Below are 9657 nucleotides of genomic sequence, written 5' to 3'. Positions count from 1 at the left end.
CTTACTTCTGAAGATAATGGTGAGTACACTTCCGACTCTGATAAACAGATCCAGATATGCCAGAACTTGTGGATGACAGTGAAATGGGAGAATTGGTCGAACCACCAAAAGAAGGGGACTTTGCTAATTTCCATTGCTTTGTAGTTCGCCGAACCCTTAACATTCAGATGAAGATGATGAGAGCCAAAGGACCAATATTTTCCATTCTCGGTGTTTATTAAAGGTAACTTATGTTCATCATTATTGATAGCGGGAGTTGCTCGAATGTAGTGAGTAGTTATTTGGTGGATTCTTTAAAATTGCCTTGTACCAAACACCCTAAGCCATATCACCTTCAGTGGCTTAATGAATGTTCCGAAGTTAAAGTTACGAAACAGTCCTTGGTCACTTTTAAACTCGGCAATTATGAGGATGACGTATGGTGTGATGTAGTCCCCATGCATGCGGCACACTTGCTCCTTGGACGACCTTGGCAATTTGATCGTGATGTTACACACCAAGGTAAACTTAATCGATACTCCCTTGTATTTAAAGGCAAGAAATTCACTTTTGCTCCTTTAAATCCTACTGATGTATATAAAGATCAATTGAGGATGATAAAATTTGTGAGGGGGTAAGGAGAAAGCAACTACAAAAGACAGAGAGAAAAGAGGCTAATAGTAGTGGAAAAAGTCAAAATTAAAAAGCCAAAGGTGAGTGAATCCTCTAGTGGTAAAATGAGCGGAAAAATCTTTTGGCAACAAAAAAAGATGTGACGAGAGCCCTACTAATAAACAGCCTTGTATCAGTGTGAGGTTTAGGCAAAATTATTTATCTTTATCTAACATTAACGAAAATTTGCCTAGTGTGTTTCAATCTCTTTTGCAGGATTATGAGGATGTTTTTAGTGAGGCCCCTAAAGGTTTACCACCTTTACGAGGGATAGAACATCAAATTGACTTAGTACCCGGAGCTTCAATCCCAAATCGACCAGCCTATAGATGCAATCCCGAGGAGACAAAGGAATTGCAAAGGCAAGTTGAGGAATTACTAGACAAAGGGTACATTCGTGAGAGCCTAAGTCCTTGTGCTGTTCCTGTCTTATTGGTGCCTAAGAAAGATGGTACGTTCGTATGTGTGTTGATTGTCGCCCAATCAACAAGATAACGGTAAAGTATCGACACCCAATCCCTAGACTTGATGATATACTGATGAATTACATGGTTCAATAATATTTACAAAAATTGATTTAAAAAGCGGTTATCATCAAATTCGAATGAGGGAAGGGGATGAATGGAAAACAGCCTTTAAAACAAAATTTGGATTGTATGAATGGTTAGTTATGCCTTTCGGCCTTACTAATGCACCTAGTACATTTATGAGATTAATGAATCATGTTTTGAGGCTACATTTGGGTAAATTTGTAGTAGTTTACTTTGATGATATTTTAATTTACTCAAAGTCATTAGATGATCATGTTTTCCATGTTCGAACCGTTTTGGATATTCTACGAACTGAAAGATTATTTGCCAACCTTGATAAATGCACATTCTGTTGTGATAAACTAATATTCTTAGGTTTCATAGTTAGTGCTCAAGGTATTCATGTCGACGAGGACAAAGTTAAGGCAATTAAGGAGTGGCCGACTCCTAAATCGGTAACTGAGGTGAGATCTTTCCATGGTTTAGCCAGTTTTTATAGACGATTTGTGAAAGATTTCTCTACTATTGCTGCCCCATTGACTGAAGTTATAAAGAAATCAGTGGGTTTCAAATGGGGTGAAACCCAAGAAAAAGCTTTTCAAACTCTAAAAGCTAAGTTATGTTCTGCTCCTTTGCTTAAATTACCTGATTTTGCTAAAACTTTTGAACTTGAGCGTGATGCTTCAGGAATTGGAATCGGCGCCGTTTTAATGCAAGATAAGCAACCTATTGCTTATTTTAGTGAGAAGTTGAACGGTGCACAGTTAAATTACTCGACTTATGACAAAGAACTATTGCATTAGTTCGTGCACTTCAAGTATGGCAACATTATTTACTGCCTAATGAGTTTGTCATACATACAGATCATGAGTCTCTTAAATGGTTAAAGGACAAGGTAAGTTGAGTAAAAGACATGCCCGATGGGTAGAATTCATTGAAACATCCCCTTATGTGATTCAATATAAAAAGGTAAAGATAATGTAGTCGCAGATGCTTTGTCTAGACGATATACTTTAATAACTACATTGAATGCTAAAGTCTTAGGGTTTGAACATATTAAAGAGTTATATGATGATGATACTGATTTCAGCCATATCTATAAGAATTGTGGACATACTGCTTTTGAAAAATTTTATCTTGTAGATGGCTTTCTTTTTCGTTTAAACAGGTTATGCATACCAAAGTGTTCCATGAGAGAATTGTTGATTCATGAAGCCCATAGTGGGGGATTAATGGGACATTTTGGAGTGGCCAAAACACTAGACATATTGCAAGAACACTTCCATTGGCCACATATGAAGAAGGATGTGGAAAAGGTATGTTCCAAGTGCATTACATGCAAACAAGCAAAATCTAAGGTAATGCCTCATGGCCTTTACACTCCTCTACCGATTCCTACTTCACCTTGGGTAGATTTATCCATGGATTTTATTTTAGGTTTGCCTCGAACAAAAAAGGAAGAGATAGTATATTTGTTGTTGTTGACAGGTTTTCAAAGATGTCACATTTTATTCCTTGCCACAAAACAGATGATGCTACACATGTGGCAGACTTATTCTTTAAAGAAGTGGTAAGACTTCATGGCATCCCTAAAACAATTGTTTCTGATAGAGATGTCAAATTCCTTAGCCACTTTTGGAAGGTATTGTGGGGTAAGCTTGGTACTAAATTGCTTTATTCTACTACATGTCACCCCCAAACTGATGGTCAAACTGAAGTAGTTAATCGACTCTTAGGGACTTTATTACGAGCTGTTGTGGGAAAGAACATTAGAAATTGGGAAGAATGCCTACCATTTGTTGAATTTGCATATAATAGATCTATTCATTCTACAACTGGTTATTCCCCATTTGAACTTGTTTATGGTTTTAACCCACTAACAGTACTTGATCTTGCGCCATTACCTCTTGAACACGTTATGAATTTAGATGGCGAACAGAAAGCTGAGTTGGTGAAATCCTTACATGAGAAGGCTAGACAGCGAATAGCCAAAACAAATGACGCCAACACCAACAAAGCAAACAAAGGGCGCAAGCGGGTTGAACTAGAACCCGGAGATTGGGTTTGGGTCCATTTGAGGAAAGAACGATTTCCTACAAAAAGGAAGACTAAGTTGGACCCAAGGGGCGATGGGCCTTTCCAAGTACTCGAGTGGATCAATGATAATGCCTATAAAATTGATCTACCTGGTGAGTACAATGTAAGTTCTACTTTTAATGTGGCTGACTTGTCCCCATTTGATTTTTAGATTCGAGGACGAATCTTTTTGAGGAAGGGGGAATGATACGAGTCCTAAAGGCCCAATCCAAGTTCAAGAACGTGATGGGCTCAAATTGCCACAAGGCCCAATAACGAGATCAAAAGCCGACAAATGCGGTCCAAACTAAATGGGACCATTCAAGAGTTGTTAGCAAGGCCTTAGATGCATACACGAGAGAACAAGAAAATCAAGATTCACTTTCTTGTTTTCAAGAAAATCAAGAAATCGAATCTTGGCCCAATTTTGCTGTTCGAAGAGATTTCAAGAATCAAGAAAATCAAGATTTCAAATCTTGGAAATTGATACGAGCACGCCCCGCGAACTTCATCGAGCAAGTCTGTCAAGCCGAGCATTGACATGTTGGCAAGCTGATCCCAGCTCGTTTCCAGCTCCACGAGCTCCGTCTAGCTCAAATCCAGCTTATTCAAGCTCGATCCAACTTGCCTGAGCTAAACCGAGCTCACTCCTAGCTCATATTTAGCTCACGAGCTAAACCTTAGCTCAACTTCAGCTTAGGAGTTTAGCCTCAGCTCAACTTTAGCTCACGAGCTAAAACTTAGCTCATTTTAGTTTAAACTCGGTTTTGTCTTTAATACATTAAATAAAATTTGCACATATTCATTTAAGCATTAAACTTGTCTTATATTAATATTTGTTATTAATATATCATTGTCATTATATAAATTGATTATGTTCACATAGCCGAATTAATGCATGACATTAATGTGTTCACATCATGCCGAATTTATGAGTGTTCATGAGATGTCTTAATGACTTGTTTATTTCATGTAGGTACGTTCCTTTGGACGGTACAATGTATGAATGAAGAAACATCTCTTTTGGGCATTCCACACTCATGAATGAAGAAGTATTAAATGCTGGTGCATGTACGGCTAGATGCAATGTTTCTACAAATTCATGCATGTGTCGAATGCATGTATGGACATTAAAGGCTAGTCCATGAATGGATCAAATGCATGGGATGATAGAATGCATGAATGGCTTAAGTGCATGTATGGTGGCTGTCTCTTAACTTTCCAAGGCACTTATTCGGCCAAGAAGTAGCTGCTAACTAATTCTATGTTGACCATAGAGCTCCTTGAGCATGTTCACACTTTGAATTGACCTATAGGCTACTACACATGCATGGATGGGTTCAAGAACGTCCAAGGGAAGGAATTAACTCAATAATTCAACACATTGATTGAATTAAGTGCATGCACAAAGGGGAGAACGAATTTACTAGGTTCATGCTACCATTTATGAACTTACATGCCATTAAAGTGTTTAATTATGAAGATACATGGTCCATACAAGTGCATGAACGTCCCAAGCAGATGAATGCAACCTTTTGGTGCACATACAAGTCACTTGAAGCCTTTCTTTATGACTAAGCATTCATGCACAAACTAAGGGGGAAGAAAGTGTCCATTCAGCTAGTGCATGAATCTGCCGAATTTATGAACTATTTTAATACATTAGTGTGAACGTTTTTATTATTGTGTGAACACCTAGATGCCGAATTTGAACGGTCATCTATGTGCCTATAAATATTTGTTTTCTTTCATTTGTAAAGGACTTTTGACTTTTGATCATTTGAATGAACTTTGTTCAAAGAGTGAGTTTTCTCCTCTCTAAATTCGTACGAGTTTCGATCTGACTTATCTAGCGTGCTAGTGGCGTCTATCGTTCTCTTTTGAACTTATCACCTTGCTTTGGTGTGGCGTTCAACCTTCTACAATTCCGCAATCCCACCTTGAACCGAATAGAAATCGGGGTGACACTTTTAGTGTTGAATCGTTTCTGGTGTTTAAGCTCATTTATCCATTCCACCGACTATCCTAGATTTTACCCAACTATAATATCTTTTTACAAAACCGAGCCTTCATTTATCAACTTCCATTTTTCTTATTTTTATACTTAAATCGAGCCTACTACCCTTATAAATTTACCATCACCTTAGCCAACCTTTAAAACCATTTGAAAGCTTCCGCATCTTTAGCCTTATTTCATCCTATTTTCGATAACTCAACTATTCCTCGTCGACGATCGGGCAATCAAGTGAATCGACTCAATCAACCGAGCCGGATCACATCATTTGGTATCAGAGCTACTAAAACGAGGAATGCCGATGTTCGTACCAAGCTCGGAGTAGGTTCGTAACGAAAAAAATCAAAAAAAAAAGGAAGTCAAAAAAAAATCAAAAAAAAAAATTTGAGTTGGAATTTAATTTTTTTTTCTTCTCTTGTATTTTGTTTACTGTATTGGATTTAAAAAAAAGGAGAAGAAATTCAAAAAAATTCAAAAAAAAATCGAAAAAAAAGGAAAAAAAAGTGACAAAAAAAATCGAGTTAAAAAAAAGAAGAAAAAAAACAAAAGTGAAAAGTCTTGTGAGTTTTATTTTGTTTTTTTTTGTTGCTTCCGAGCATCCATTCATTTTACCATTCCCTCTACCCCCCCAAACGCCACACATACTTTGATTTTTATTTTCTTTGTTTAGCCTATCCTACACCCGACGTTATCCCTTGTAACCCATTTGAAGCCGACCCTCTAAGCCGCAATAAGTCTTCTTGAAACAAAATACGAATTCACGAGAGTGAGACGAGCGGAAAAAGGCACGAGTGGTGAGTACATTAGAGCGAGCAAAAGCCATTAGACAAGTGTAAACACGAGTGGAGTGTTATCCAATTTTCTTTCCGAGCGAAATTGTGAGGTTTGTGGTGAGGTACTTCATTTTTTTTATTTTGTTTTGTGATCTAACATTTTCTTTTTAACAACAAAAATCATGTCATACGAAGAGTTCACCGAATCGGAATACCAATATTTGGTTCAAGAAAAGCGAAGAATGGCGACTAAACGAGACCAAAGTGATCGAGTTTCTTCAAGTCGTAAAACGGAACCAAGAACCCCACGGAGATATACCCCCGACTACTACTTAAGAAAAAGTTCCTATCGTGATTCCTTTTTGCCATCTACTTCGAGACAAAGAGATTTATACTATGACGCATATTCATCAGCGAATTCGAGAAGTGACTTCGATCGAAAGTCCTTTTCATCAAGAAATTTGAGAAGACGAGAAGCCGATTACGATTTTGATTCATTCCAAGATGGCGTTCGAAGAGAAAGACATACTCCTACTAGATCTTCAAAGAAATCTTACCCGGAGTATTCTTCACGAAGTTTTGATTGTGAATCATATGCAAATAGTTCTTCATCTTTCGAACAAGATTTGTATTCTCATCGTTCTTTTGTACATTCTTGTAAAGAGAAAACAAAGAAAAGAAAAGAAAAAGAAAAAGCAAGAGAAGAAAATGAAAATGAAATAAAAAGAAAAGAGAGGCAAGAGGCAAGTAAGAGAGAAAATGAGCGAATCTTGAGAGAACTTGAAAAAGCCTTTGAAAAAGCCTTTGAAAAGCAAAAAGAAAATGAAAAAGGAAATGAAAAGAAATTTGAGAGTGAAAAAGAAGATGAAAAAGAAATTGAAACAAAAGAAACGAGTGATCCAGAAGAAAAAGAATCGAGTGAGAAAACAAGTGAGCAAGTGAGGATTATTTCCACTAACCCACCTGTTCGATCTTCTTGTGAGTTAACTTTTCAGGTTCCTAGAAGTTTGTGCGACCAATTCCATCTACATTACCATCCAAACGAGAGGTGTTTTAGGTTGTTCGAAAAAGGTAAGTTCGCGAATGACTACCACCCACTTGCGATTGAAGGTAAGGAAGGTAAGGATTCTTTGTTTATCGAATCAAAGTCACTTGATTTGGATAATTTTTGTTCACTTACTGTTGTTAACGATTTTGTTTTAAAAGGTGCCATATACAGTTTTTTTTATGACGATTACTACATTGGCAAATTTGTTGACAACATTGGATTAGTTTTCCCTGAGCAAATTTTGAACATGTTTGATCAAAGTCTGTCATGTAAAAATTCTCATGTGTTTGACCCTGCAAACTTTTTGAACTCATGTGTTAAATCTTTATGTTTAAATATGCCTGCTCAATTGATTTGTGATAAATCTGCCTGTTTGAAAAGTTGCATGTTCGTTAAAAATTCTTTGTTTGGCATCCATGTTAAAAGATCTTCACATGATATGTGCAATTGTGTTCTTCATGAACAATCTTTGAGTTTTTGTGCGAAATTTCCATGTAGTGATTTGCATTCCCGATTAAAACTCTTGAAGTATGAACCTTTGCATTTTGGTATGCTCGGTTTTGTCAAATCAACATGTGTGTTTAAACTAGTGAAATATAATTCGTGTGGTGAGTTGATTATATCTTCTTCTAATATGTTGCTTGTTGGAATTCCTAATCAAGTTCGTGTGTTCAAGCCTGGTATTTGCTACATGAATTCATTTTATGGAAACATTAAGCGCTTTGCATCCTTTACATTGAAATTATGTTTGCTTGAAGTTCGAATTTTTGATAAGAAGGTGAAATTCAATGATTTGGGTTTCAATTTTGATTCATTTATTAATCACATTGTTTGGCCACATTTGAAATTTTCGTTTCATTTCGAGAAGGTAAGGCCAACCTATGTTTTTGGAATTGAATCAAATTTCCATGGTAACTTTCCTTTTCCATTTAAGTCCATAGTTTTTGATAATACTAACCCGTCTTATTTTTGTGAATTCCACCCCTCGAGGAGCAAGACATGTCATGGTGCGTCACCACCTATTCAAATTTATCGAAGTAATAGGTTTGTCTTACGTTATCTATCCAAAGAGAGAAGATTCATTTTGACTGAGAAAGGTAAACCCAATCCTCAATTTTCTTCTCTTCATATTCGTCAAGGTAAGTCATCTGAAAATTTTCAAATATCTTTGCTCACTTCGATTGAAGTTGAAAATTCCATTGATTGGTTGTTTGGAAATTATTTATACTTTGATGTGATGGATTTTTCCTTTTGGAATTGTGATGATGTGATTATTACGTTGGAATTTGGAGACTCCCCTCATGTTGTTCAAAAACGAAAGGAAGAATTAGCATACCTTTGGCCATGGCATACCTTGCATGAGCAAGACAAAGGACCAAATGAGTTACTATATTCGATTAAAGAAATTAAAATGTTTTGGATGAGGAATAATGTGTTTAAGTGCCTACCATCGTTTTTAACCAATTATCCCTTGATCCAACTTAGTTTTCATGTTTGTAACGATGGTCTAACGAAACTCTTTGATAAATTTATGTATGCTTGCTTTGTCCAATTGAGATTTTTGGCATATGTTCGATTGAATGAATATTTTATGAACTATCGAACACATTTGAATTTGACTCCTTTGAGTTTCTTTTTATTGGTTGTGGTAAGAATTTTTCAGGTTTGTGTGACATCTTCCATCCCATTTGACCGAGGAAAACCATGCATGAGTCAAAGTTCTCCCATGGACAAACAGCTCGACTTGAGGACAAGTCGCCTAAAAGAGGGGGGAATGATACGAGCACGCCCCGCGAACTTCATCGAGCAAGTCTGTCAAGCCGAGCATTGACATGTTGGCAAGCTGATCCCAGCTCGTTTCCAGCTCCACGAGCTCCGTCTAGCTCAAATCCAGCTTATTCAAGCTCGATCCAACTTGCCTGAGCTAAACCGAGCTCACTCCTAGCTCATATTTAGCTCACGAGCTAAACCTTAGCTCAACTTCAGCTTAGGAGTTTAGCCTCAGCTCAACTTTAGCTCACGAGCTAAAACTTAGCTCATTTTAGTTTAAACTCGGTTTTGTCTTTAATACATTAAATAAAATTTGCACATATTCATTTAAGCATTAAACTTGTCTTATATTAATATTTGTTATTAATATATCATTGTCATTATATAAATTGATTATGTTCACATAGCCGAATTAATGCATGACATTAATGTGTTCACATCATGCCGAATTTATGAGTGTTCATGAGATGTCTTAATGACTTGTTTATTTCATGTAGGTACATTCCTTTGGACGGTACAATGTATGAATGAAGAAACATCTCTTTTGGGCATTCCACACTCATGAATGAAGAAGTATTAAATGCTGGTGCATGTACGGCTAGATGCAATGTTTCTACAAATTCATGCATGTGTCGAATGCATGTATGGACATTAAAGGCTAGTCCATGAATGGATCAAATGCATGGGATGATAGAATGCATGAATGGCTTAAGTGCATGTATGGTGGCTGTCTCTTAACTTTCCAAGGCACTTATTCGGCCAAGAAGTAGCTGCTAACTAATTCTATGTTGACCA

The sequence above is a fragment of the Gossypium hirsutum genome, unplaced genomic scaffold (genome assembly GCF_007990345.1).
Source record: "Gossypium hirsutum isolate 1008001.06 unplaced genomic scaffold, Gossypium_hirsutum_v2.1 scaffold_28, whole genome shotgun sequence".
In the NCBI taxonomy this organism is placed as follows: Eukaryota; Viridiplantae; Streptophyta; class Magnoliopsida; order Malvales; family Malvaceae; genus Gossypium; species Gossypium hirsutum.
This window is presented reverse-complemented; position numbering follows the sequence as displayed.